This window comes from Papaver somniferum, chromosome 7 (genome assembly GCF_003573695.1).
Source record: "Papaver somniferum cultivar HN1 chromosome 7, ASM357369v1, whole genome shotgun sequence".
Classification (NCBI taxonomy): domain Eukaryota; kingdom Viridiplantae; phylum Streptophyta; class Magnoliopsida; order Ranunculales; family Papaveraceae; genus Papaver; species Papaver somniferum.
The window spans coordinates 40,582,640-40,609,790 of NC_039364.1; the positions used below are offsets into that span (position 1 = coordinate 40,582,640).

At 34.2% G+C, this 27,151-nt stretch overlaps 1 long non-coding RNA gene and 1 other non-coding gene across 2 annotated transcripts; both read right to left on the reverse strand.

Moving 5' to 3' along the window:
* Nucleotides 1-22,166: 22,166 nt before the first annotated feature.
* Nucleotides 22,167-22,238, reverse strand: TRNASTOP-UCA. Its single transcript has one exon. It is a non-coding gene; the product is annotated as a tRNA-Sec (tRNA).
* A 2,944-nt stretch (nt 22,239-25,182) lies between these two features.
* On the reverse strand, nt 25,183-26,296 carry LOC113293697. The gene is made up of 3 exons (XR_003332475.1): nt 26,257-26,296; nt 25,568-25,647; nt 25,183-25,397 (listed from the first exon to the last, which is right to left on the reverse strand). It is a non-coding gene; the product is annotated as an uncharacterized LOC113293697 (long non-coding RNA).
* Nucleotides 26,297-27,151: the final 855 nt, after the last annotated feature.

Here is a 27,151-nt window from a genome sequence, read left to right on the forward strand (position 1 = left end):
TTCATTAGACTTTGAATCTTCTCTAAAAAAATGCTCAGTAAATAAACCTCAGGCGTTTACTGTCACGCGATAATAAATGATTCGTTAGTGTCATCTAATTCAAAAGTTGGCCAAACCTGATGTCATTCCAGTCTTTTCTCCAGCTTTTGATATTGTCTAAACTTTTTCAGCTCATGTTTTTGTCTTCTCTTTTCGTTGTACATATATATGATCCTAATTGTAATAATCTTTAATCCAATCCTTTTTAGATTCATAAAACTCAATCGGATGATACTGAGAAAACGTGGTATCTTACCAATACCGTTCTCCATTATATTGTTCCAACTCAATTTTTTCATCGGTTTTCTATTATGAGGAAAAGGGTGTCGCATGTAAGGGTTTATTTTTTTGTGTCGTACCTAACATTGGTTGTTTAATTCTATTGTCCAACTAACATTGGTTTGTTTAATACTATTGTCCAATTCTATAAATTGGCTAAGTGTGATGTCGTTCCAGTCTTTGTATAATTTTTGAAATTATCTAAACTTTGTCAGCTCGTCATTTTATCTTCTCTTTTCGTTGTATATGATCATATTGTAATATACTTTAATCCAATCATTTATGGATACATTGATGCATCCCAAGTTCCTTAACACTTGGAGATATTAACTTGATTACCCTACCTTATATTAAATGTTATATAAGATAGAGCAACCAAACAAAGAGTTGGTCGCAGCGAGAAGTTGGAGCTCCACTGAACTGCAACTGGTGGTCTAAGCTGCTAAGATCACACCCGAACCTACGCAACATAGTTGTTAAGGAACAAAAAATATCACAGTGTAGTCTAAGCTTCCGTCGAATTCTGTACACTATGGTAAACAGTAGAATATTGTCCTAAGCTTAATTATCAAGGAACTGATTGGCCCAGTAATCTGTAATAAGAACACCCCCAAAAAACCATAAAGGCAATTTGATTTTCCGTAAACATCAATGCACTTCAGGTTTCCATTGAAGAACATAAATAATCTATAAAAAAATAAGCAAATTAATATTTATAATCCATTGAGTATGCCAAATAAATTCATATGAACGATAACCCAAAACATTCTAACTTAAAAAAACAAATAATCTAAAACCATGTAACTAGACCTTAATGTAAAAGCTAATACTGAAGAGAGTAATCAAATCTTCTAAGAATCATATTTTAAAAGAAATATCTATAGCTACGCCAATTCATTATTTCTTCAAATTAGTTTTCAGAAAATTATTAGCTGCTTACTCTTCATCTTCGGAGTAACTTTCTTTTTCAGTTTACGCCGAGTCTTTTTGGCTGGTTTTTTTGTCTGCTTTGCTTCCTTGTAGTTACTTAATTCACATTTGGTAGTATGTGTGACACTCCTTTTGCGACCCAGACCCTATAAATAAAGAGAGCTTTACATGTAAACAATGATTCATGTTTCAAAAAAAAAAAGGCTTTAGTACCAATCGTTTGCAAAGATACCTGTTAGTCTGTATCAACATCTGAAACCTCTAATTCTCCTTTTGGATTGAACAATTTTTGGAGTGTAAAATTTTCAGAAGGTTGTATATATTATACTCCTGATTTATTAATTTGAAAATAAAGGTGTGGTCCTTCATTCGGTTGAACATCCTGTGTGCCTTTTCTCCTTTGTTAATCTGCATTAAATAATATGGTGAGCATGCGTTCACAGTACATCTCTCTATAATCAAGTTAATTGTCCACATTAATGCGTCATTACCTCATTATATTGTTCTAGGTAATCGACACTATATTTCGCAGTGCAATTCATCAACTTTTCTGATGTCTTTCCCATCACCGTGAATACTGCAGTATCTTTGTCAACGAAATTCAATTTGTACATGTGTATATTCTAAGGCATTAATAAGTCTCGATATATTTCACTGTGAATATTACAATATCTTTTTCAACCAAATTCAATTTGTACATGTGTATATTCTAAGGCGTTAGTAAGTCTCGATACATTGTCCATCCATTCACAAAGGAAACGTCGTTTATTCTCACCATGGTATATCCTCATCAAAAAAAAAATACACTTGTTGTACCAAGATTCAACGTCTTCGTCATACTCAATCTTTTTACTACATTTTTTACATGCCATGTAGTACCACTCTCTAATCTCAACCAAGCCAAGTATCGTCTCCTCGCAGAGGAATGTTTGGCCCTGCCATTTATTCGAAGAGGCACACATCTAGACATGTTTAACTATAGCAGGTAAACAAAATCGTCCAAATACACACTTACCATATTCTCTCTATTGCTTCATGTATAGTTTTTATACTTTTGTTGGGGTCATCTGGTTGTGCGATCCAGTCATTGTGATTTTGTTGCCTCCTGATTTAACCCTGCATAATTTCCTTTTTGCAGTTTTAGTACGTAATAAAAAATTTGTCTTGGCTTATGTTCGAAATCTTCAAGAGACTTTCCAGATTCACTTAGTTGTTCGTCCAAAAGGTACAATCCAAAATCAAATACCCTCCCACATGTTGGCTTCCAGATATTATACTTTGTGCACAATTTAAAATGTAGATCCTCACATATATTTAGTCTAAACTTTGACCACAAAACATTTGGCTTATTCGGATTACAATCATGAATCATAGAGAATAATCTCGAAAAGATTTCTTAGTTGAATTTCATTTTTCATCATTGCTTCCTCTTGCAAACACTTAGACCATTCATTGTTATCTCCTAAATTTTCAGGTGCAATACTACTCTAAACGTACGATGTAGTTTCCTATCATCATCATCCCTTACTGTTTTCATGTTGTTAAATGAATTTACACCGGCTATCGATAGTAATAAACACGTGATTGCAAAACCTTGCTTCCCTAATTTTCGTTTTTTCTTGTTACGTACAAAATGATGTGGAAACTCTTGATAAGTATATGCTTGGGCAGTGGGATTCTTGCGATAATACTCGGAAAATACCACCAATGTTGACTTAGAATTTTCTGCAGCGGTATTAACCTTATCCATTGATTTAGTTTCATCATACATAATTTTGTGTTTTCTTGGAAGACGAATAACCGTTCGAACTACATTAGGTTCTTCCCAATGCATTGGGTGGTTGTATAAACGCCACATAGCCTTAGGTGGCCAAATATACCTTGCATCAATGTACTGTTGCACCTCATCACATTCACCGGCGATTAGTGTTGTATGATTGTGACCTTTAGAGATATATATGTGTAGGTATTTAACAACCCTTACACCTCCACAGATCTCAACATTAATGTGGGACATGAAAATCCTAGACAAATATGAGTTATATGGAACAACACTTGTGTTGCTCGGTTTGTATCCCCTGCTTACGATAATCTCCTTCTTATTTTCACGACGACGGTATATTGGATATCCACCTCCATATATCCATGCTTATACATTCGGTATGTTTATTCGGATATCCACTACTGCATTTTCCATTGTTCATGCGCATGGAGTCCATACCACATTGACCATGTGCCATGTATTTCCTAACAGTCTCAAATAAAAATGGATCGGTTTTTTCATCAGGAATTTGACACACACAAATTATCAACCTGTTCAACTGGCTTAATTTTTCAGGACCATCTAAGAATCTAAGAGCATGTGTATGAGGTAAAACACGTTTCAGAAATTCAATCGTGGATACTTGATCAGCTACTTTTCCGGGCATATTCCTCTCCTTGATTTCTTTCATCAACTCATATCTCTTAAACTCGAAGACAGGGATATGAAATTAGGATGATACGAAGCATATTGATTAGATAGAATCTTATCTTAAATTTCGGACCGTTGCGGAATCATAGTCATTGTTAGGAAGATATTCAGATGATTATTAAACCGTGTAATGGCCATTTAGTTTTGATAAATGTCATATGTATGCCTGGGACCATCAATAAAAATCGAAGGTAATACATATGGTTTACATCCATCAATGGGATTCATCCCAGATTCCGCATAGTTCTTTATATTTTTTGTAAAAATCTGCGCACAATTTATCTTGATCATTCTCGAGATAACACAGATGGTTTTGTCCAGTAGATGCCCAAAAATCCACCAAGTGCTCTTGAAAAAGTTATATTTTTAGGATGGTATAATACCATCCTGAACACTTAAAAAGAGGAAAGTTATGAACTTGTTTTAAAGTTAACTTTTAATAGTATGTTTTCATGTATGTGGATCCAGTTGTTTCATTTCAGGATGCCAACTCATCTGTCCGTATGGAAAGAGAAAAACGTAATGCAGGGAAAAATATGCAGGGTGACATTGTGAAATATGTTTGAACCCATTTTTCCCCTTTCGATGAAGTATGATATCCCTGAAGTTAGGATTTTGAGAACCATCTTCAGGTAGTATAACCGAAACTTCTTCAACTGTTAGCAGGTTATAATTAACACCTCTCAGCGCATGATGACTTAGATATTTTGGTATGTAGTATTGACATTTCTCAGAATCTCTTGTGCCAGGGAATATTTAGTGCAAAACTTATTATGTTTGAGATAATTTCCTGAATTTTTCCAAAAACGTCTTTATCCAGTTGGGGATTTCTTTTTGCACAAATATACAGGGTTGATTAAGATCATAGATATACAACTGTTGATAGATTGGGTCTTTTCCCGCATTGGGTAGTAATGTTCCAGTGTTGTGTCGAAGTCCCCGTGAATTGCGAAAGATTTCAGACTGTTTCCCTTTAAAAATCCGTTATCCAGTTTGCAACCAAGACTGGTAAAAACATTTGAGGCATTGTATTCTTGGATGTGATCTCTGAAGAACCTTGACTTTGCTTCTTCTCCGTCAATTAAATTCATCAGTTCCTGAGGAGGCTCTAGTGGCGCAGAGGATGGATTCTTCTTGGATGAATCGTGTGTCCTCTTGTCAATCCAATGCTGCGCTCCACAAACTAGACATTCAATATCCATTTACCAGGATAATGATGAACATATAAGTGTGAACCACCTTTCTGGTTTACAATGGTGTGTGTAGAAAAGTCTTCCTTCTCATCTGAAAAACTATAATATTCAGCAGAATCATCTGATGTAAAATCTCCATTAGAAACTAACCTGTACACATCGACAAATATACACATAGTTAGTTCCAATTGTATAAGAAACTATAAAGTGACAAAAAGTACGTAGAAGTGAGGTTACACTTAAATATAAGTTGAATCCAAAGGTTTAACAGTTGATTCCACAGGCTCCGTTAAAGCGTCTACAATCACGTCGTTGTCTTCCGGAATGCTTGAATTTCTCTATATATTAATTTACAGTTGAACATATATTCTTAGGTACTATAGGCTTGTGAAGAGGACAGATTCCACAAAGATAATTTGTTTATATATTTATCAGACTATCTGTTTGGAATGGTTATCCTATAACATACTTAGCTAAATTTTGTCAGTAACTCTTTTAGGAGCCATTTTGGCCCTTGCCAAAGAGACAACGAAAGAAGTTTGACGTATCTAATTGTCTCACAGTTTGGATTATATTAAGCTTTAGGTATGGGTCACATCGAGCTATTTCACTTCGTATGATCACCCATATCTTTTGGAAAGCATAGTTATCTTGATCAATCTTTACGGACCGTTTGGATGAACTACTTTAAAACCGTCCACACACGTACCCGTGAGCCCCTTTTCCCTGAAAAACAGGGAGCCATATTTTGGGGAAGTGTCACGGCTTCTAAATGGTCTTTTTCCAAGGTTCATTAAAAAGTTTCCAAATTATTTTTAGGTTCCGGATTAGTTATACCATTCTCTGGAAAATATTTGATATTTGAATACGGCTCTTATGGGCAGCTTAACAAAATATTTGACAATCTCAAAAACATCATTTTTTGATCAGTACATTTTCTCTTTGTGATATTCTACCTCTTGCTTTTTTTTTGGCCATTAGATGAAATTCTTAGCTATAGTGTTTAGTTAAGAGCATGATTAACTTCATACTTGCTTTTCAATGTATGTCCTCAATATTTCAGCGGTAAAACAAACAACTTATATTATTCAATATCCATATCGGGTAAAGAATGACAAATAGTAATCAACAAAAATTATTATTTATCGACGGTGAAAAAAATGAGTTGATTCTTTTTTTCTTTCTTTTTTTTTCCCGAAGGACGCAAATTTAGATAATAGGTATGTAAAGAAGGAACGCAGGCGAAGCCCCTTATTATTTAGAGTAGAACATCAATAAATAGATCCTCAATAAATTAATAATTTCATTAAAATAATAAAATTTCTGGTCCAAACTAAATTTGCGTAAGCTAAATTTTAACTCGATAAACTAATAATTATGATAAGATAATATTTTTTTTTTGGTCTTTGTACTATTAATTTATAGAAGTTATATTGTTCGCTAATTTCAGAAACAAAGAACATTATCGACATCTTTATGAGCCAGAAAATAATGTGCCTTTCCCTCTTCTTATATTAGGGATACTTTTAAGCTCATTTCAGAAGAAGATTATCGACACCTTTATGAGCCAGAAAATATTATGCCTTTTCATCTCTTTTTATATTAGGATTCTTATTCATTTTTTTTTTGAAGCATGAATATATTAGGATTTTTGATGTTCTATTTTAGAGAAATGCATTTAAATATATCGTCAAAATTATTTACTCTATAAATTCTAGTAATTCTGTGGATGGCATGAATTTCTTACAAATGCAATTGTATCCGTCAGTATAACTTATTTGCGGTTTTTTGTATAGGCGTGTTAGTTCATATTATGTTTTTCTTTTCTTAGCATCTTGCAGTAAATTAGTTGCTTCCAATATAATCGTTCTATTTTCGCTGGAGTCTTTTATCTCATCAAGGGATCGTATAACTCACTTGATCATCCATTAAATGCATTTCAAGGCCACATATAGCAGCTTCTGTTCGGATTTCAGGTGCATACTTCAAAATTCTTACCTTCACTACCTTTTGTTGGGCTTCATAAACATTGGGATTATTGTATCTATGTGTAGGTTACCTTTCCTCTTCCTGCAATTGAAAATTCAAAAAAAAAAATCTAAAGAATGGTACCAAAGTTGAGCTACTATTCTACTTTGACTCACTTTGATAAACCCTAACTATACCTCTCTTTCTAAACTGGTAAACCCCAGTCGTCTTCTACCACAACTTTTAAACCCATCTCCAACTCTTTGCAACAATCACGTCCTATAAACTGATTGTTTTAACCAACTAAAGTTTATAAACAAAATTTATTTTTTTGGATGTTGAATCATTTGAAATTATGCAGGCATATGAGACAGCTCATTCTAAAATAAACAATGTAAATTCAAAGTTATGTTCCGTAATTCTTTGTTTTGATGACCAACTATTAAATATGAATTTGCAATCACCTCTGAAGGTCCTCCAATATTTCCATCATGACTGCTAGACTGTAGTTTTATACCTGAACTTCAGGGTGGACAGATATTTGTGAGCTTTAAATGATATCGAAATTTCCTGACAAATGTGTTACATTAACTGGAGAAAGTCTTTCTTCGGTGGCATAGATGCTAGTCAGCCCTCTGGTGCAAAGAGGAGAGTAAACTATCTATTTTGCTAGGATTTATGGGTACAGTAAGCTAGTACCTAAAAATTATGTGCAAGCTGTTAAACATGCTACAGGTAAAGATAAATGATTTGCAACTTACCCATTAAAGTAAGTAATAACGGTAAGAATCCATGGAAAAGAAAATTTAGTCGCACTAAGATTCAAAGAAAAGACATTTGCTAGCATTTGTTGGTAAGAAAAAAGTTACGACACTAAAGAGACCTATGTAGTGTTACATATTAATTATCAATATGAAAGGACAGAGTGAAATGAGATCTTCCATCTACGTAACTGGATGACCTAAAAGGCAGTTGCTATATCTGTTTGAAGGGGTATGTTTACTGGGGACAATAGCGTTGGCTAATAAACCTAGAAATCCTCTACCAAATACCCACATAAAATCAGCTAGGAGCCAAAGCCTTATCCAGGTAGAAGGTTGATCGTTGAAAATCCCACACATCCAGAGTTTACTATGCAAACCTGCTGCTAATTTAAAAGACACGGATAATTAGTCAAAATAAGTTCTTCGACAGTAAGCCTAGATAATAATCTTACTTAAACTGATCTTTACAATAGATAAAGCAATAATCAGTTAGCCAATTACAAACATATTCACAACTTTTTTACCATTGAGTAATATGTGAACTAAGTTTTTTATTGATGGAAATATGGAAACATCTTTCATCTATGCGACTTCATGTTAGAATTAAACACCATATATATGTGGAGTGATAAATACCTCAGTGCGGAAACATCTCCAATCTACGCTAATTCATGTTATAATTAAACACCATACTTGAGTTCTCAAAGTCTTCTGGTTTCAAAATGAAAAGCTATCCAAACAACTCATAATTCGTCATTATATATTTCTAATCACATGATTCTGTGCCATCTGCGGGAATCGAACCCACAACTACATGGTGTAAACCATGTGCTCTACCAATTGAGCTAAGACAGCAAGTAGCACTATCTTAAAACCCTAAATTTCATGACGAACCGGATACTTATTACCTTTTAGAAATTCTGGCTTGGAATCTATGCATATAAATTAGAACCTAAACATTTCCGTATTTAAAATCAAATTATCATTATGGGAAAGTTCCACCATGTCCAGGCTGTATTATCTACATCTGCAATTGATACAATTGTCAAATGGTGTGTAAGCACATATAATTGTGACAGAACTTACTCATGAAACATCCGTGGAAGTACCTACCGATGTTCAGTGATAAACCACCTTGTGTAGCTCCGAAACTTGATTGGAATGATGTACATCCGATAACACCTCCTTTGATGTCTGCAAAATCCTTTGGATTTCAGTTTGACATAATCCATTTTAGTACTCAAACGAAATATTTATAGAGACTGAAGAAAAAAATGAGCACAACCTCAAGCAAACACCACATGGTTGATAGGCCTAACAACCCAAGTATTTCAAACAATATCACCTAGAGATGGTAGTAATAGAAATATCATGCAGATTGCAAAAGAAAAGGAAAGGTGCAGTGATGGGTCTGGGTAATAGTGGTGGTGCCTCTAATCGAATCTGGAAGAGATAATGGATCAAACTGAAAACATCAACCTAAACCAACAATCAAACAAAGGGAGAAAGAAGAAAGGAAAAAAAAAACTTAAAAATAAATTTCTAGGTTTTTTATATGTTTACCTTCTTCTATTCCCCTGCATCGTCTTTCTTATTCTACCTAAATCACAAAATAAAATATCTTAACTAACAAAACACTAAACCATGTCAATACAGAAAACATAAAAACCTAGAGCACACAGGGCAAAGAAGAATCACAAAAAGAAAAACAGAGAACCAAATATTTAGGGTTTCTGCGTGAGAGGAGAAGGGGTGCACTGGTAGAAAAAAAAAAAAAGCGGATAAAAAAAAAATTCAATGTTTCCTAGATTTATAAGAACCTGCAGTAGAACTATAAGTGATCAGAAATAGAATAAACATCCATATTGCGCCTAGTGGAAAGAGCTGGTTTGTCAGATGGCAATTGAACCTGTTTATAAAAGGAGCTGAAAAGCATTTACCATTTATAAATTGAAAGTAGTAATATGAATATAACCTCACACGCCAAAACAAAATTTTGTACTATCAAAAGAATCAATTTAGTACAGTTCACTAACTAAAACATAGTTCATCAATGACAAACTAATTTCAGCAGCCAACAAAGGACAGAACTTCCATCTATCAAAGTGGTGAGTAGCAGAACTTCAATTCTCAGAAATTTCTTAGTTAACCACTTATCATTTAATTTTTATATTTTTGTACGATTTCAAATTCCCATATGTTAACATATACTTCTAGTTTTGGGCAACACAACATTTTGCCCACGAAACTAAAAACTTCTTTTCTTCGAACACATAAATTAGTTTAATCTTAATTTGACACATACCTAGCTAGTTTGAGCAAGGATTCCTAAACTAAATGTTATCAAATGGATGACTAAACAGTACCTAGTGATCTATGGATTAGATCACTGTTAGGTAACTAACAACAGCCATTATAGGATCCATGGATTAAGAGATACATTAACACACTACTGGGCCTTTATATATCCTTGATGTAGATGGTTTCCAAGCTAGATACACTGCTGACCCCGTCAGTAGGATATACTGCTTCATTCGGATGTTAGACTGCACAAATGGAGAAGCGCCACAGCCAACAGTTCATCGGTTCATGTATATGTATATTAATTAAGGATGTTTTGCAGCATTTACCTGTGAAGCCCAACAATGTTGTAACCATTCTTGAGCTCTTCCATATTCTTCACCTGTATGTCAAAAATTATTATTTCTGATGAAAAATATTTAGGACAGTCTCCATTACTAATGTTGTAGAGCAATTCTTCTATGCAATTTTCCGGTACTTCTCATATCATTGCTTGATGTTTGTTCCTGCAATGGTGCAAATGATAGACGTTACTCTTCAGAATGATTAACTTTAAAAATTCAACAGAAAAAATCAGTTGTTTATAAAAATTTGAAACAAAAGGCTAAGATCAACCAACATTCGAACTATCCAATGAAAAGGGAGAGTAATGAAGCTGAGAACTACTGCATCAGCTTAAGAAAAGCTGAACCTAAAATTCTTTGTTGTGCCATTGACATGCCCTGTTTTTCCACTGCCTTCTATGCCTGCAAACATTTCATATTTCCTCACTTCACGGTCATAATTGAAAAAAAGAGAATGGATCAGACCGTGAAGGTTCTTGGAAACTGTTGTGCTTCTGTCCTACAGTTAAGTCGATGAAGTTAAGGGCATATTTAATAAAATCATCCAAGCATTCCATACTCCAGAGCTATGTGTATCCACTGCAAATCCAGCAAACATGAATAAAAAAAAATCATGGTTTGTTTCGAAGTGTTGCCTGATTTCGGGATAGCAGAGAAGCTATTTATTGAATGACTCTATAATCTACACACATACTACAATAGTAATATGTTGTTAACAGTTTTTTTTTTTTTTGTACTTTCTTCAGTTTAAGCCGACAGAGAGCCTCACCTTAGTTAGGAATCCTCGAGAAGACAAAGGAAAGAAGGCTTAGCTTTTAGAGTGTCTGTTTCGGGGGAGTTCAGCAGCTGACGTCACTAATCTAGCATGTTAATATAAATCTTCGTCATCGAAGTTGTGATATTCCCTCTGAAAATACAGATGCTATCATATAATTAAGTAATGTAATCATAGGTACGATCTGGATACATTAATTATATTTATTTATGCATTTGTAAAGCTTCAAATCAAACAAACAACATACCTTGATAGATTCACAGATGGCGCAGTGTTCTTTGATAAATGAGGGCATTTTAGACAAAAACACCATCCCAAAATGTTACAAACATCTATAATTTTTGCATACCAGCTTGGTCATGCATGGGAAGTCTGTCCCGATTGATGTCTTGAGCTTTCTATCTTCTTCAAACCCCCCTGCTTGATGTTGCAATAACTGATGGAACCTCTGCAGTCTTGTAGAATTTGAAGGATTTAAGTGGCTCGCCACTTTAGTTGATGCAATTAGTTCTATCCAACATCAAACAACAATTTAAGGAGTACCAAGCATATGAATAAAACTGTAATGTTCAAATTATCAGCTCCAGCAAAATAATGAACCAAAAAATAAAACAACCACCACATCAACGGTTTCATACACGTGAATAAAATCTTGCAATTGCATCACTGGCAGAAAAGTTTGGCCAATAGTAACTGTTGATAACAATACTGAAACATAATATTCTACCTTCCCTTCGTTGTGGTACACGGACTCATCAGATTATCACAATCATTAGAGTGGTCGGAGAAACTCTGCAAAGACATGGTAGCCCAAACGATTTACTAAAGAAACATCATCTATACCTGAATAAGGTATGGAACTCAGGATTTAGACAACAATAGCTCATAGTTTGGATTTATCCTAGAGCATTAGCAGATGCAACAGCTTCAACGAATTTCCTGGTGAAAGAGTTCTTAGACCTGAACTTGTTGACGTCAATACCTCCATTCTTCTTTCATATCCTAAACAAACCTGTACGAGCATCGAGCTTACATAATTCCAAAGACCGTGTTGTCCATCAAACCCCTGCGAGTATATAAAAACTTTGCATCGAGCTTAAATAATTCCGAATCCAGTGAAGAACACAATGATAAGCAATTCATCATCATCAACATTATTAGAAGTAATAAAAACAATATTAACAATTGGTTGTGTTTATTTTCCAATGGTAATCCATATTAAGGTTACAGAATAAGCATCCGTTCTTTGACCTACCAAATTTGGCTTAATTAGTTGTCACCAAGGATTGAATTCATCATAGACGCTCATTAGAACGAAGACGTGTTGGGTTCTGTTCGACTATTGTGTTGTTACTGCGCAATGAAAATGCATGTTTAAGGTGCTGCAAGATTGAGTTTTTGGATTCTCTGAAAACCAAACCTGAGTATAATCAATCTGCCTACACCAAATTAAAACCCAATCTGAACATGGGTACACCAAAACCCAATCTAATTTCTAAAGAAATCCAGGCACAAGTTTACCTTGTTCTTCCCTTCCTCTGCATCGTCTTTGAAATTAAACTTTGCTTCCTAAATCAATGTTATAAACTTTTCCCCCTGAATTTCCCACATCAAGCACATAAAGCAAACACAAATCAATAAATCAATAAGAGTAAAAATAAATAGATTCAAAATTTCTAGGGTTACCTTCTTCTTCCTCTCATCAAGCAGAATCTATTTAGTAAACCAATCTGTATATCTGGACGTCCACAGAATCTATTTAGTAAACCAATCGGCCAACGTCGGATTAACTGCAGGATCCAAATATCTTGGAAACAAAAACAGATTCTCAAAATTTTAGAGCTCCTGCTCGAGAGAGAAGAACCGTAGAAGCATAAAAGGTTTTATGTGAAACAAATCGTAATCACATAACAAAATACCGTCTCAGGTCCCTAGCTTACTGGGAGTAGTATCTCTATGTATCTGGACGTCCACAGGAAACCAAACTTTCCTGGCCGTCGAAGTAAAAACTCCATCCGGATGCTATGGACCGCCGGATCAGGGTCCCCGTTAAATCCTGTCCGTTTAATGACTCTCAAATCTCAGAGTCAAACACCATCTTTTTTTATTACAGTGACTAGGTATCACCGGGACTCAACCTCTCCTTTTAGTCTTAAGTCTTAACAATTAAAAAAACTACATCTTAATTACTGTATTCAAATATTTTAAAAATCCTACAACTTGGTTATTGTATTCAAATATAAAATAAAAAACTTGGTCAATCATAAAATAAAGACCATATACTGTTCGCAGGATATAGATAGTTTATATTCATTTCAGGGTACTCATACTTTTATAACATCAGTACTAATAGAATCAGTCAATATTTAGGGACACAATTCCATCAAAAATATATTCTAAAAAAATATCAATCACTTAATTTAATTTTTTCGATATTATTTCCAATTAGTTTTAAAACCAATCATCATTACTCACTTGATAAATATATATGATTAAAATATATTAATCATCATAACATGACGTAGTGTAGAGTCAAGTATATAAGATGACACTAATTTTTTTTTTTTGGCAAAAACCCTTTTCTACATTCATTTGGTATCCCTTAGGCTAGATACCTGAGGACCTTCTCCTAACAGAATTACGTACCAAAATTTCTTCAGTCGTTGGCAGGTTATAACACATTAATTTTATCTGTGGATTTTTTATAACACATGATAACTTTCACATACTTCAAGGAAGGACTAACTTTCTTAGAATCTTATTACATATGCATTGAAGTATGTTTGGATTAAAATATATTATGTAGTGATATAGTATCATGAACTACGTCAAAAACATCTTTGTCGATTCCGTGTCACCCGAGTAGTCAGTGATTATTTATCAGATATTATCCTTCACCTAGTACCAATTCTCCTTAACTTCATATTAAATTTCTTGTATCAATAAAAGTAAGAATAGCCATCCATTCATTAACATTGTGGTTGAATCAAAGTAGTTTAACTATCTCCAAGGTGCTACTCAGTTGGTGATCTTGGAGCAATGAGTTCGGGCTTGGCACTCGCTTAAACTCGGCTTAATACTCATATGAGTTTTATAGAGACTCGGAGTCCTGCTGATCATATATTACTACTAACATGACTTATAGCTAATTAAATCAAATTTTTAACATTATCATGTATGGATTTAGCAGCATCAATACAATTAAAACTATATATAAGTTCAACATAACATACGTTTAAAATTAAACAAAACTTGGCTTGGAATAGGCTAAAGAATCGCCAAAATCTACGTTGGAGACTTATTTAATCGCTCAAACTCGGATTCAGCTGGGAATCAGAAATTGCCAAGGCTATTTAGCGAGTAGCGATTAATCGCTTGGAAATGAACCTTAGAGACCTTGTTAAACTACTCTGAGTTAGATAGTATTTTTAATTCGAATATTGCTGCTAGAAAAAACCATGGATCTTTCGACGATGAATATTGTCCCTGAAGCTTTACTGTAGAGATGTTGAGGCCGTTACGTCTACAGCGAAGTGGATGGTATCATTTGATTGGACCTATAAAATTTTCTTACTGATTGTCGTTTTCTTATTGAATTTTTGACGACGTTGTTTAATTTATTCCAGAGATGACCGAAAAAACAAAGATTGGAGTCTTAGAGTTCGTATTATACGGAATGATTCACTAAGTTAAATATCCACATTTGTACCTTGATAAGATCTCAAATACTTAAACTAAGGATTTCACTTGCTATATACAGCTCTACCCCAACGCTCCTTATCTTTGCACAAACCTTTCTTGACTATTAAATGCTATTATAGCGACCTTCAAGAAATTAAAAAAAAAAAGTGTACCTCGATGTTATAAACTATTCCGAAAAATATAAATTTTTGAGAGACATGATTGTATTCATTTGTTGGGACAGAAAATGCGACATGGATCTATGAAGGCGAATAAGTCATTCAGAAATGACGTATATTTTTGTTTTTATGATGTGAATCAATATGTATAACAATAAAAGATAACATACTTTTAATTAAAATAAAAAAAGGCAGCGAGCATCTAATTTTTCTATGTTAACGGTGCACGTTGAATCGGAAATTATCTATGTAAAATATTTTGTTGGTTATGACTGTAACAGTGCATGATTCGTAATTTTATATAAGAAAACATACTATAACGATGCATATTGTAAAAACATGTGATGCCAACAACTGAGCAAATCTCTATATCTTAATATCCCCCATTGACTTCACAATCTTGTACTTCACGTTGGAGCAACTGATGCTCCTACATGTACCTATCACCATCGACACCATTCAAATTTTGTCCTGGTTTTGGAATATCTTTGAAATCATTAAGAGACTATCCTGATTCATGTAATTGTTTATTCAGGAGATATAATTCATAATCAAGTACATGTTCATTAGTTGGCTCCGAATGTTGTACTCATACGTAGTTTAAAATGTAAGTAGTCATCATATATGTTTAATCCAAACTTTAAACATCGTTTCTCAATTGGAAGTCCATTTTTCATCATCATTGCTTCTTTGATAATCTAAAACCCATTCACTATCTTCTAGAATTCAAAATGCAATGCACACTTTTTTGAAAGTAGCGTGAAGTATCGCTATGGGACCATCCTTAACTGTCTTTGGATAGCCATATGAATATGCACTTGCCATAATAATCATTAATAGGCGCAAGTAGTACAGCCAACACGAATTATGGATGGAAATGTACATTCTTGCAATCTTAAACCATGTTGTCTTATTATTCATCATTTTTTTTCCCGACACAAAGTATTGCGGAAGTTCTTGGTAACTGTAAGCTTAGGAATTAGTGGGGTTAATATTCTGAGTACACCATCAATTATAGTATGTTGCAATCGTACTAACTTATCAATTGGAATTTAATTTCCCTTAGGTTAGGTACCTGAGAACTTTATACTAATATAATTACCAAAACTTCTTCAGTCGTTGGCAAGTTATATCACCTTTCTCTAAAATTTTTATAACGCATGATAACTTTTACATTCTCTTAGGAAGAAGTAACCTTCTGAGAATCTCATGTGCTGAAGTATACTTGGAGTAAAACTTATTATATAGTGATTGTTTATCAGATCTTTTCCTTCATCAGGTACCAATGCTCCTCACTCATATTTTGAATTTCCTAATTGAGAAGCACTCCGGATACCTGCTTTTTAGAGATCTTTTATCTAAATTAAAACCAAGAAGAATAAATGCATTTGAACCATTAAAAATATTTCAAAGCCTACGGGGTTCAAGCAATTAATAAAAGGAGCTTCAATTTTCCACGGAGGAAATTTGTCGAAGAGTGGTTTCTTTTGGATATACAACAGTCTTTCATCGATCCAGTTCAAGGATCCACTTAAGGAGCATTTAAATTCAATTCTTCCGAGATAATGACAGACAAATAAGTTTTGAACAATATTCTGATTCGCATCACTTTGTATCTCTGTCACTTTCTTTATCCGATGGAACACCAAAATCATTTAAATCATCCGATGTAAAATCTTGAGAACCAATTAATCAGTACGAAGAACAAAGATGCATGCAACTAATCTTGAATCCATGTAGACACACGTCTAAAACTATAAAACTAACCAACCATTCGCTAGAGAAACTACGTCTGAATGTAGGTTAAACTCAAAGTGCCTACAATTAGATATACATGTGATCAATGATAGTGTCAGCAATCACATCGTTATCTGGGTTATATTTATTTCTAGGTGTATTAATTTCTACCAAACAAATATTCTTAGGCTCTAGGATATTCGAAGATAACAATGTTTACACACATAAATTGTTGATATTCTTAACACAATTCTTAGGATGACATTATTGCATGAATTTTTTGAATATCTTATAAACATTTTTCAACGATATTAGAGCAAATAATTTAGTGTGAACCATAAGAATATAAACTTCAAACGTAACATTACAAATCAGTAGATGTTTTGTATTTGTTGGGAAAATGCACTTTTTTTCCTAAGAATTTTTCGCACGGCGTGCTTGCTGGGAAATTCTTCATTATTAATATAATAATAATAAACAAAATAATTTAAGGTCATCATCAAAAAAAAATAAGAATATAAATATTCAAACTTGACACTACGAATCAGTTGATATTTTGTACCTCTTGGAAGAAACACTCTTTTCTAAAAGGCTTCTTTCGCACGGCGTGCTTGCGGAGCAATTCGTTGATTAGTATAATAATAAACATGGTATTTTAAATTTATTATTAAAAAGGGTGATGCAAACAGTGATAAAAACATAGAATACTGATGTCATGGCTCTACATATATTTAATGTGCTTGTGGACTTGATTATTCGTTAAGTCGGGTTGATTGTTCGTTAATTCTGGCAGAATATTAAATATTTTGATGATGGGATGGAGGTATAATCTACCCGTGTTCCTAAATAATTCAATATAGAAAGTAAAAACATATGTTAGCTTATTTCTCTTGGTTATCGAATAGTTGTTGTTCCGACGTTCCCCTGCATCCTCCTTCTGACGGCATGTGCTATCGGAAAATGTTCGTGATATATCAGCAAAACTATTATGTAATCAAGTTACATAGTCCGCAAATAACTACGCTACTTGTATATATTTGTTACATGCATAATAGTCTTCAATAAAAGATCCCTAGCAACCACATCCTACACTAATTCAGGCAGATTAGATATGTAAATCTGGATTATTGTCCGCTGCAAAAGGTACTGGACTATTTTCCTTGTTGTTCATCAATTTCCATATGTTGTTATTGACCTTCTTTTTCACGATGTCTCCGCTGCCTTAATATCCTTTTATACTGTGACTGAGAAAACAATTCTTTGATGAAATTTTCATTAGTCAAACTCAGAGCAAAGTGTCACAAAGGCTTGTAAGACATGGACGAAGGAATAACACACGTACTCGGACACACCTATATATTTACCTTTTATATTATAGTAAGAAATTCTTGTCGTTACTATGTTGTAGCACCGAATCCTCATAAGATGTGCATTCATTCAGGTGGAGATCCGTTGACATGGTTATTCTACCAGAATCTTATAATTTCGATGTCATTTTTCTTATAACTACATGGCTATATGAATTTGAAGTTTGATTTTTAGAGATATATTCCCCATACAAAGCTTAATAGTTCGGGGATAGCAAATCTCGTTGTCTACTGTTTTTAACTTCAACCGTTAGGTTTCGGAAACCGACCTTCAAAAAGGTAAATGACGACATTATACATTTCAGGTTGTGCTCATTTTTGGTAGAATGTAGAGCTTTGTGAAAAAAATAAATATATATTAGCTTCAAATACATTATTTTTTCGGTTTTAAAGAAAAGAGTTAGCGCCATTATTGTGAGTATGAAATAATCATGTCAACGAATTCTCCATGTTTTCATCAGGTTGACAGTTTATAATATTCAATATTTTTCCATGCATATCTTGTATTATGGACCTAGATCGTGAAAGGTGATAAATTTATTTTATATATTTTTTATGATGGCAATTTTATTCAACCCAATTAGGATTATTAACCGCAATCATCCGGCCAATTGTATATGCGAATAAGATTCAAACATAAGTTATTTGTTTTTCATGTAATGTCCAAAGCAGGTACCCCTAAATGAATTCTAATTGGCTTAAAGAAATTTCATGTCTTTGGAGAAAAAGACAATGTAGAAGTATATAGAGTTTACATAATTTTGGTATTGTGCGCGATCATACTTATTTTTATTTATGTGACATAAATTTGAAGAATAATTGTTCTTCTGCTGATAACTGGGCTGAGTTAGTACCTCACTAACATAATTTTAAACAACAAACTAAATAAGCAAAACCTCCTTTTTTTTTGAGTTTCCAGTGTTTGTTAACGCACGCGTAATTGTGTTGAAAATCACTAAAACATCTTCAAGAATTCTCATGGATTTTTTAACTACCCTTCGATGTTAGACGGTATAAATTTAAAAATACAATCACATGACACCAAGATCTTATTTCATTCCGCACACTAATTACCTTAGCCTAAGTTCATAAAAAGCCTAACCAACTAACTACATTTGGGTGAGATATTTCTAGAAGTCATTGGGGATACTACTAAAGTAGGTAACACGCAAGGCTCCCAATAACTCAAGAACTAGTTATCATAACAAATTATTAGAAAATAATGACTCACCAGTTCTATCTCCAATTTTTTCTTTAATCTCTCTGAAGCAATCCCAAAACAATGAGATTTACCATCAGGTGAGTATACAATTTTGACACAAAAACTTCAACAATTTCACGGATACATAACCTGTAATCAGAGTGAAATTCTGCAATCAACAAGTGATGGGCTCGAAGACGTACCGATTGACATGAATCTAACGTTAACTCATGATCTGAATAGATTTATCCTTCTTAGTTCTAATATAGATTCGCCATAAATCCCATCATCACTCTAGGCCTGCTAGCTTCGGTGTCAGTTCATATAAAATTTCAGACTAATTGAAGTGTTGACCAACCTTTTACACATCAATTGCCTACACAAAATAATGTTGAAAACACCTGTTAATACCTGACTTGAGATCCAACAGCAAGGCGTGAGTTAGCAAAATGTGGCCTACAATGTTTACAAATACGCAAAAAATCACCCCCAAGTGAATGAGAGAAAGCAACTGAGCTGATTACCAATTTACCACGTATCACAACGATGGAATTGGCTAGCACCTTGTAGGAACCATCTTCGCCTCTCCTATAATAAATCTTATTTACATCAAAGCGAAGAGGGTTCATATAAGTTACTAACCAATTGCATAAAATGAATCATACTATGATTAATTACGTAGGAGCTACTCCCTGTTCTTTTGAGTATCTCCTCAGTTGATGCAACTGGATGGTAACTTATAGAACCACCATCACTTCTCTTTAAAAAAAGCTCTTATTCGTCAAAGAGAAGACAGTTCCCACAGGTTACTGACCAATTCAAAAAATTAAATTTAACTGTTTCAAAAAAATATGATATTTGCAGTGAATGCAGGCCATCACTTGCATGAAAAACACCATTAGGATCAAAAATGGAAAATATAGGTTAAATAGCAGAGTCAAAAACAGGTGGAGGACCTCCTCTTATGTACTGTAAAGAGATTGCAACACCATGAAAGTTGTTTCATATCTAAATTATCGGTTCAAGGAATTTCCAAGAACGTCAGCAACGTTGCGTGAATATAAGGGCCTCTTCTGCACTGTAATGCCAGTTCTTATTTGTGTCACTTCTAGTAGCAACTAATGACCCTATGTGTACACACACTGTTAAGTTGCATCTTGCAAGTTGCCTAACTGGAGGTCCTTCGTCATCTTACAGAAAAATTCAACAAATGTGTCAGAAAATTAGTATGCTAATTGGGGTGTATGCGAGTATCCCTGGTCAAACATGTTCGAATGAGCTAACAACCACCTCAAATGAGTTTTATATCTAATTAATGGGGTAGGTACTAACTACACTTGTCCAAGAAAAATAAAAAAAATAAAAAAGAGAATTTGTTTCATAAATCAACCCCCGGTATGGAAGTGATTTTTTATTCTTTTAAATTTTCAAGATAACCAAGCAAGCGCCACTACATGACCATATCTGCAGTAACTACTATGTTTTAAATCTTGATGACTCGCATCTCATAGACATGAGCAAGCTGGCTAGATATTTAACCTAAGAATTTATTAATTGAAAAAGCGTATAATGTTGAGCTCCAAATCACATAAATTTTCATATACAAAGAAAAAGCATATGAACATTCACAGACTTCTTCAACTATCTTTTTACACATTTGTCAGTTAAGTAAGCAAAACCCAGTTCTGGTATCCATAACCCAATCGTGGTTTTCAAGACATATTATGGCTTCTTAATGGCAATGTCAACAAAACTCCTGATGTGATAACATCGCCAATTGGATAATCAAATTACTACTGCGGATGCATGTTAGGTTGTGTAATGCTTGCCTCTTCATCAGCTTCTTTTTTTTCCAGTTTTCAAACATCATCTTTATAGTAAATTTTGCAATTTGGTATTATAGTATGCAACTATTGATATTGGCTATTGCAGACATAGCACAAAAATTAACCATGAAATGGCAAAGTTCACTAAAATGCAAGGTTTGAGGTTGTTGAAAGTTGTCATGTGCTTTCCTATAATCTCCACCTCTTTGAAATCCTGACTTCTGAAACCAAGTGCAAGGGTGAACTCTAGCCAAAAATGTCCAAAATAGGTTTCAACCACAGTCATTAAAAGACGACCACTTGCATGGAAAAATATGGAGGTAAAGGGAACTCCTAACTTAATGCAGAGAAACAAATAGATAGTTTATCAAAGCAATCTCTTTCCTTTATAGTATGTGTTATGTCCATGATAACTTCCTCGTTTCTGTACCTGCATATCTGAGTAACCTCCTCATTGTCGTACATTCTGATAGGAGCCTTATTCCCCTTGAAGACAGTTGAGCATCACTTGGAGATTTCAGTAGCTTGGATAGACCTGCATTAAGGTAACCTACAAATAAGAAAACAGAATTTCAGTAGAATTTTCTGACTTGTATTTTACCTTGCTGACTTACCACAATGTGCAAAAAAGGGAACTGTGTTCTAGAGGTATTCACCCAAGAATAGAAACAGGATCCGAGTTCCATAATTTGAGGAGATTTTATCATTTCTCCTTTTTCTTCTCGCTCCGCATCTCAAAGGTCCGATTCCAAACAGTATATAAAGTAGACTCCCAGCACTTAATTCGTTAAAAACTTGAGTGCTAAAAGTACACAGGTTAGTGAATCAAATGCAAAGAGAATTAGGTGTACGGAAGTAGCTAATTTTTGAGAATTTGTGATCTCTTGTGATCAGTGACCCATTCACAAATCTAAAAGAAGGTTTCCCTCATATATAAAAGATGTAATGTACTTGTTAATACTGGTGATGGCATGAATGCATGGTGCGTTATTCATCTGGTGTAACATAATTCAATCATCAATGTCAATTTTATGAGCGAATTTGGTACTACTTTACTACTTGTAAGTTAGGGTAAAGGATGCAATACAAAAATGATTACTATAGAGGACTGAATCTGGTGTGAATTGAACACACAACCTTCTAACTTGATGTCAGACGCACTACCATTGTGCTACAGATTCATATTCATTGATGCACCATTTTGGACCATGAAACTTTGTTCTAACAAAAATTAAACATGTCAACATAAAAAATTTAGCAATCTAGAAAACAAAACGAAATCTTCGACACATGGATTACAATGAACAAACGAAGGGATTACAATGAACAAATGAAGAATAAATTTGTACCAAAATTTCCGGGTTATGCTATTATAATCCTAAAATTTCTAAGTTCAATTTTTAGAGTAAAGTAACATACAAAACCAACGAAACCCAAATTACATTGCTCACAAATAAGTAGTATTACACCATTAAACATAATAGTCAAAACATGTTAACCTTAAGTCTTCACTACAGAGCCTAGGATTGAGATTTATATCATTATTAACTGGGAACCAATTTGTATCTCTTTATAGCTATGCAGATTACTTAAATCAAAGAGAGAAGAGATTACCTCAAAAAATGAACCAAATCTGATGAGACACCCATTGTCTAAATTAACCTCTTCACCTACAAAATCAACACAAAAATTAATCATTAACAAATACATTGAAAGTTGAAAATAACCAAATATGATAAACAAATATTTTTGCATGGTTGTATGCAGATGTATACAGACTCAGTACTGCAAGACTGCTTCAGTGATGAAACACTGAGATATTTAACATTGCTCTTTATACCACTTTTATTGTGTTTTTCTACTGCTTCCCAAAGGAATTGCGGGAAAGAATATAACTCGAAACCGATATACTTACCCCTAACAGATGCTCAGGATCTTGTTTGATTTTCCCTGTTTACATTAACCTGTCGGCAAACCTAACATCACCTTAGGCCAGACTGTCACCATTCAGAGGGGAGTAAACTCTGAAAACGCAAACATAATACTGATTATTATACTTGAACAACAAAAATCCTGCAACACAAAACCAATGAATTATATGAAGCGCCTTGTATAAACCTGTGAAAAATCAGGATTAGTAAAACCCACCCTTCACCACTTCGCGTAGGGATTCCTTTTAATCCTTGTTCAACCACTGGTCCTTGACTAACGCAGTGGTTCTATCACCCGAAAAGGAACATCCATTTAGCATTGACTCATTGACCAATTTAATTTAACTACACAAACAAACATAAATGGATGGTTGCATTTCTATAGGTAGATGAGGGTGTTCAATTAGTATTATGACAATCGGTAGAAAATTTCAACCAAATGAGCTTTGATGATGTAGTCTACACCTCGCATCTGCAAAAACGAATTACTAAAATCAACAGGAAGACCAAGACATAATCCAAGGAGTAACAACTCAATATCCATAATTCCCACAATTGTTGATTCAATAATGGCCAAAAGCCCTTTGATGCAACAAAATGTTTCCATCAACTGCCATAAAATCCTATAATGATATCAAGGCTATGACGTTATTATTTTGTAGATCATTTTCACCATTTCTCATCTTGTTAGTGACATTGCATATTCCGCTCAACGTTATGAAGGACCAATCTACTGAATAATAACATCATCGACCGAATAATATATGTCAGCAAATATATCAAGGTTTTCCTGAGTACATAAATCTAAATAGAAGGGAAAATATTTGCTTTGACATGAGAGAAGGTATTTTGTAACTGGACAGTGCTAACCATATGAAACTCTGCACCTCAACCAAATCCACAATCTTGCGTAAGTCTGGGTGGGGCACAAAGAGAGATACTTAACTATGTGATTAGGTAAATACATGAGCAACAAATATTATGCTTACTTTCGGGGAATGCTGGAGATATGGTACACCTTTATCAGAAACTTTAGTCCATTAATTTTCCCCACTGGCAATTTTTCCTGCAAATAATTACCACAACAATCTCTTAGTACTAAACTACATTAATTTTTAAAGACACTAAAAAACTAAGATCGTAGAATACCTTCAGTATGGAGGAATTATCGTCCAAGCTATGCATTCTTGTGACTTGACAAACTGAATCAGCAAAAAATAAAACATTGTGAGGAATGTTTATTCCTATTTTGGTTGGATTACTAATGAAACCCATTTCAGAGATGGATTTTTCTAACATAACTGGCTAACTCGGAGTATGCAAAAATGGAGTTTTTCACTCAGGAATGACTTTTTTAGTCCCAGTCCAGTCATCGTGGAACCTATAGTTGTCATTATATAGTTTCATTAACAATAAGAATCAAAATAAGGGAGAACTGAAACAAAACAAAATAACAAAAAAGTCCTAGAAAGCTACATCTGGTAATGATTCTATGCAATTCTGGAAATTTTGAAATTGAGCAATTATATTAACGATCTGGTATCGTGCACACAATCATATACATGCACATCAACCTATAAGTTAATATAATTGAAGACGAAAGCCTACACGGATTCATTATTCATGATGAAAGAGTGATATGCTTGCACCGACATTGTATATTGATGGGCAGTAATCATCCATTTTCTCTCCCTTGAAACTTACAGGTATTAGCGTGAATGGGAACTTGGACCTCCAGTACCCGGTAATGCTCGTCCATTGACCATGTCATCTTGGAGTGTTTTCCCGTGGACAAATGCAAGAACGTCTCTAGGAAATTAACCAGGCGATGCAATCACTATCCCTTTCTAGAGTAGCGTCAATTGCATCAAAGCCCCTTGTCTTTCCTCCTACAATAGACCATCATCAAAGGTTAAATCAAGTTCAGTGGTTGCACGTGTATATCAAATGAGTATACCTTTAACTTCTAGAGTCTTATTTCCTCTAAATAATAGTTTTCATCGTTCATCCATTTCCAATCTGACAATGTAGAATTTTCACATGAAAGCAATGTTCTTACCTCATTTGTGAGTGCATTAGCTTAGGTTTATAATCTGCCGTGTCATCTGCTGAGAAGACGAAAGCCTACACAGATTCATTATTCATGATGAAAGAGTGATATGCTTGCACCGACATTGTATATTGATGGGCAGTAATCATCCATTTTCTCCCCCTTGAAACTTACAGGTATTAGCGTGAATGGGAACTTGGACCTCCAGTACCCGGTAATGCTCGTCCGTTGACCCTGTCATCTTGGAGTGTTTTCCCGTGGACAAATGCAAGAACGTCTCTAGGAAATTAATCAGGCGATGCAATCACTATCCCTTTCTAGAGTAGCGTCAATTGCATCAAAGCCCCTTGTCTTTCCTCCTACAATAGACCATCATCAAAGGTTAAATCAAGTTCAGTTTTTGCACGTGTATATCAAATGAGTATACCTTTAACTTCTAGAGTCCTATTTCCTCTAAATAATAGTTTTCATCGTTCATCCATTTCCAAGCTGACAATGTAGAATTTTCACCTGAAAGCAATGTTCTTACCTCATTTGTGAGTGCATTAGTTTAGGTTTATAATCTGCCATGTCATCTGCTGAGAATCTAACACCAACTGTTGGAACAATCTGCACAGAGCAAGTTTTAAAAAAATTTGAGTTTAACTTGTGATTTGGAATTAGGAGGCTCAGTCTTGCAATGAATATGAGTATTTATGTTAATGAATAAACCGTGCAACCTCCTAATGCATGTCTACGTTTTAGGTTAAAAACAATACAATTTTTGTGAATACAATACCAACTAAAGGAAGAATCTGCAGAGGGGCCAAAATCAAGGTTATTTGCACTATTTGCACTCAAACCTACAAATTACATGAAACTCATATGAAAAAGATAAACCACACACTCAAATTAAGCCTAACCCACAAACCCAAATCTAATTAAAATACTAAATTATACGTAAATCTAATTCAGTTTGTGGTCTCTTATTACACAATAGTGATCATCGTCCTATAATTTGAAGAGATTCTTATAAGAACCGTTAGTGGCTGAAGAGTACTATTAAAAAACCCTAGAAATTGACAAATCCAAAAAACCCTACTCTGCCCAAACCTAAAATCCTAAATTGCGACAATCTTACATATCTTATATGTTGTCTTGTAACGCAACAATAAAGGAATTTCTTGTGAAACAGATTACAATATGATAATGCATACTAATTGAACGTAATTGAACCACCTGATTGGGTACTGTATAAACATTCAGGCTTCAATGATTTCTCATAGTATGTTCCTGAAGGTTACCCACCCTTCATCCTATAAAACAAAGCTAATAAAAACAATATTAGCAATAACCACGGAAAACTAATAAGGGAGAAAATACGATTGAAATCAATATTAACTGGAAATCAATATCGTAAAACTAAATGATAAATCAGTGTTTAAACCAATAAGTTGGAGCTAAAAACCCTAGAAATTGATAACCCTATAAAACAATAACTCTGCCCAAACCTAATATCATAAATTGCAGAAATCTCAATAATCGATAAATCAGGGTTTGCTGCAATGGATTTTGAGATCGATACCTTTTCAATTTGAGGATTTTAACCTCGAAAATTCAGAATCCCAATTACCAATTTCTCAAATTATACCACCAAACTAATTTAGAGATCAAGATAGTCGATGGCTTCATGCAATCCAACTTGATTTGATATTAGCAAAAGAAAGGGTTATAAAAGAAAGCCCCGATAGCTGCTCCTCCAATAGTATTGATGGTTGTAACAACTTCTTTCAAGCAAAGAACCATCAACCCATGCGGTGAATAAGATAAACAATCGAAACTGAGAACTGAGAGCAAAGTAAGAGAAAGACTGAACTCAACTTCTTTCTTCTGGGTTTAGTGTTTGTTGACCCGCATCCCACTCCATAACATTACTGAAATTTCCTGACCGTCCAAGTCATAGCTTGTTGGAACGATTGCTGAATTATGCCTGCAAACAATCACAAAAAACAAACAAAACATTGTTATGGCTGAGTCGCGGACTAGGTCGCTTTCTTTAAGACGTTTCGCGGCTCTGCCCAAGATTGTGCAAGCAGTTCTTCAATGGCGCGTCGTCCCCAGGATAAAACAACCG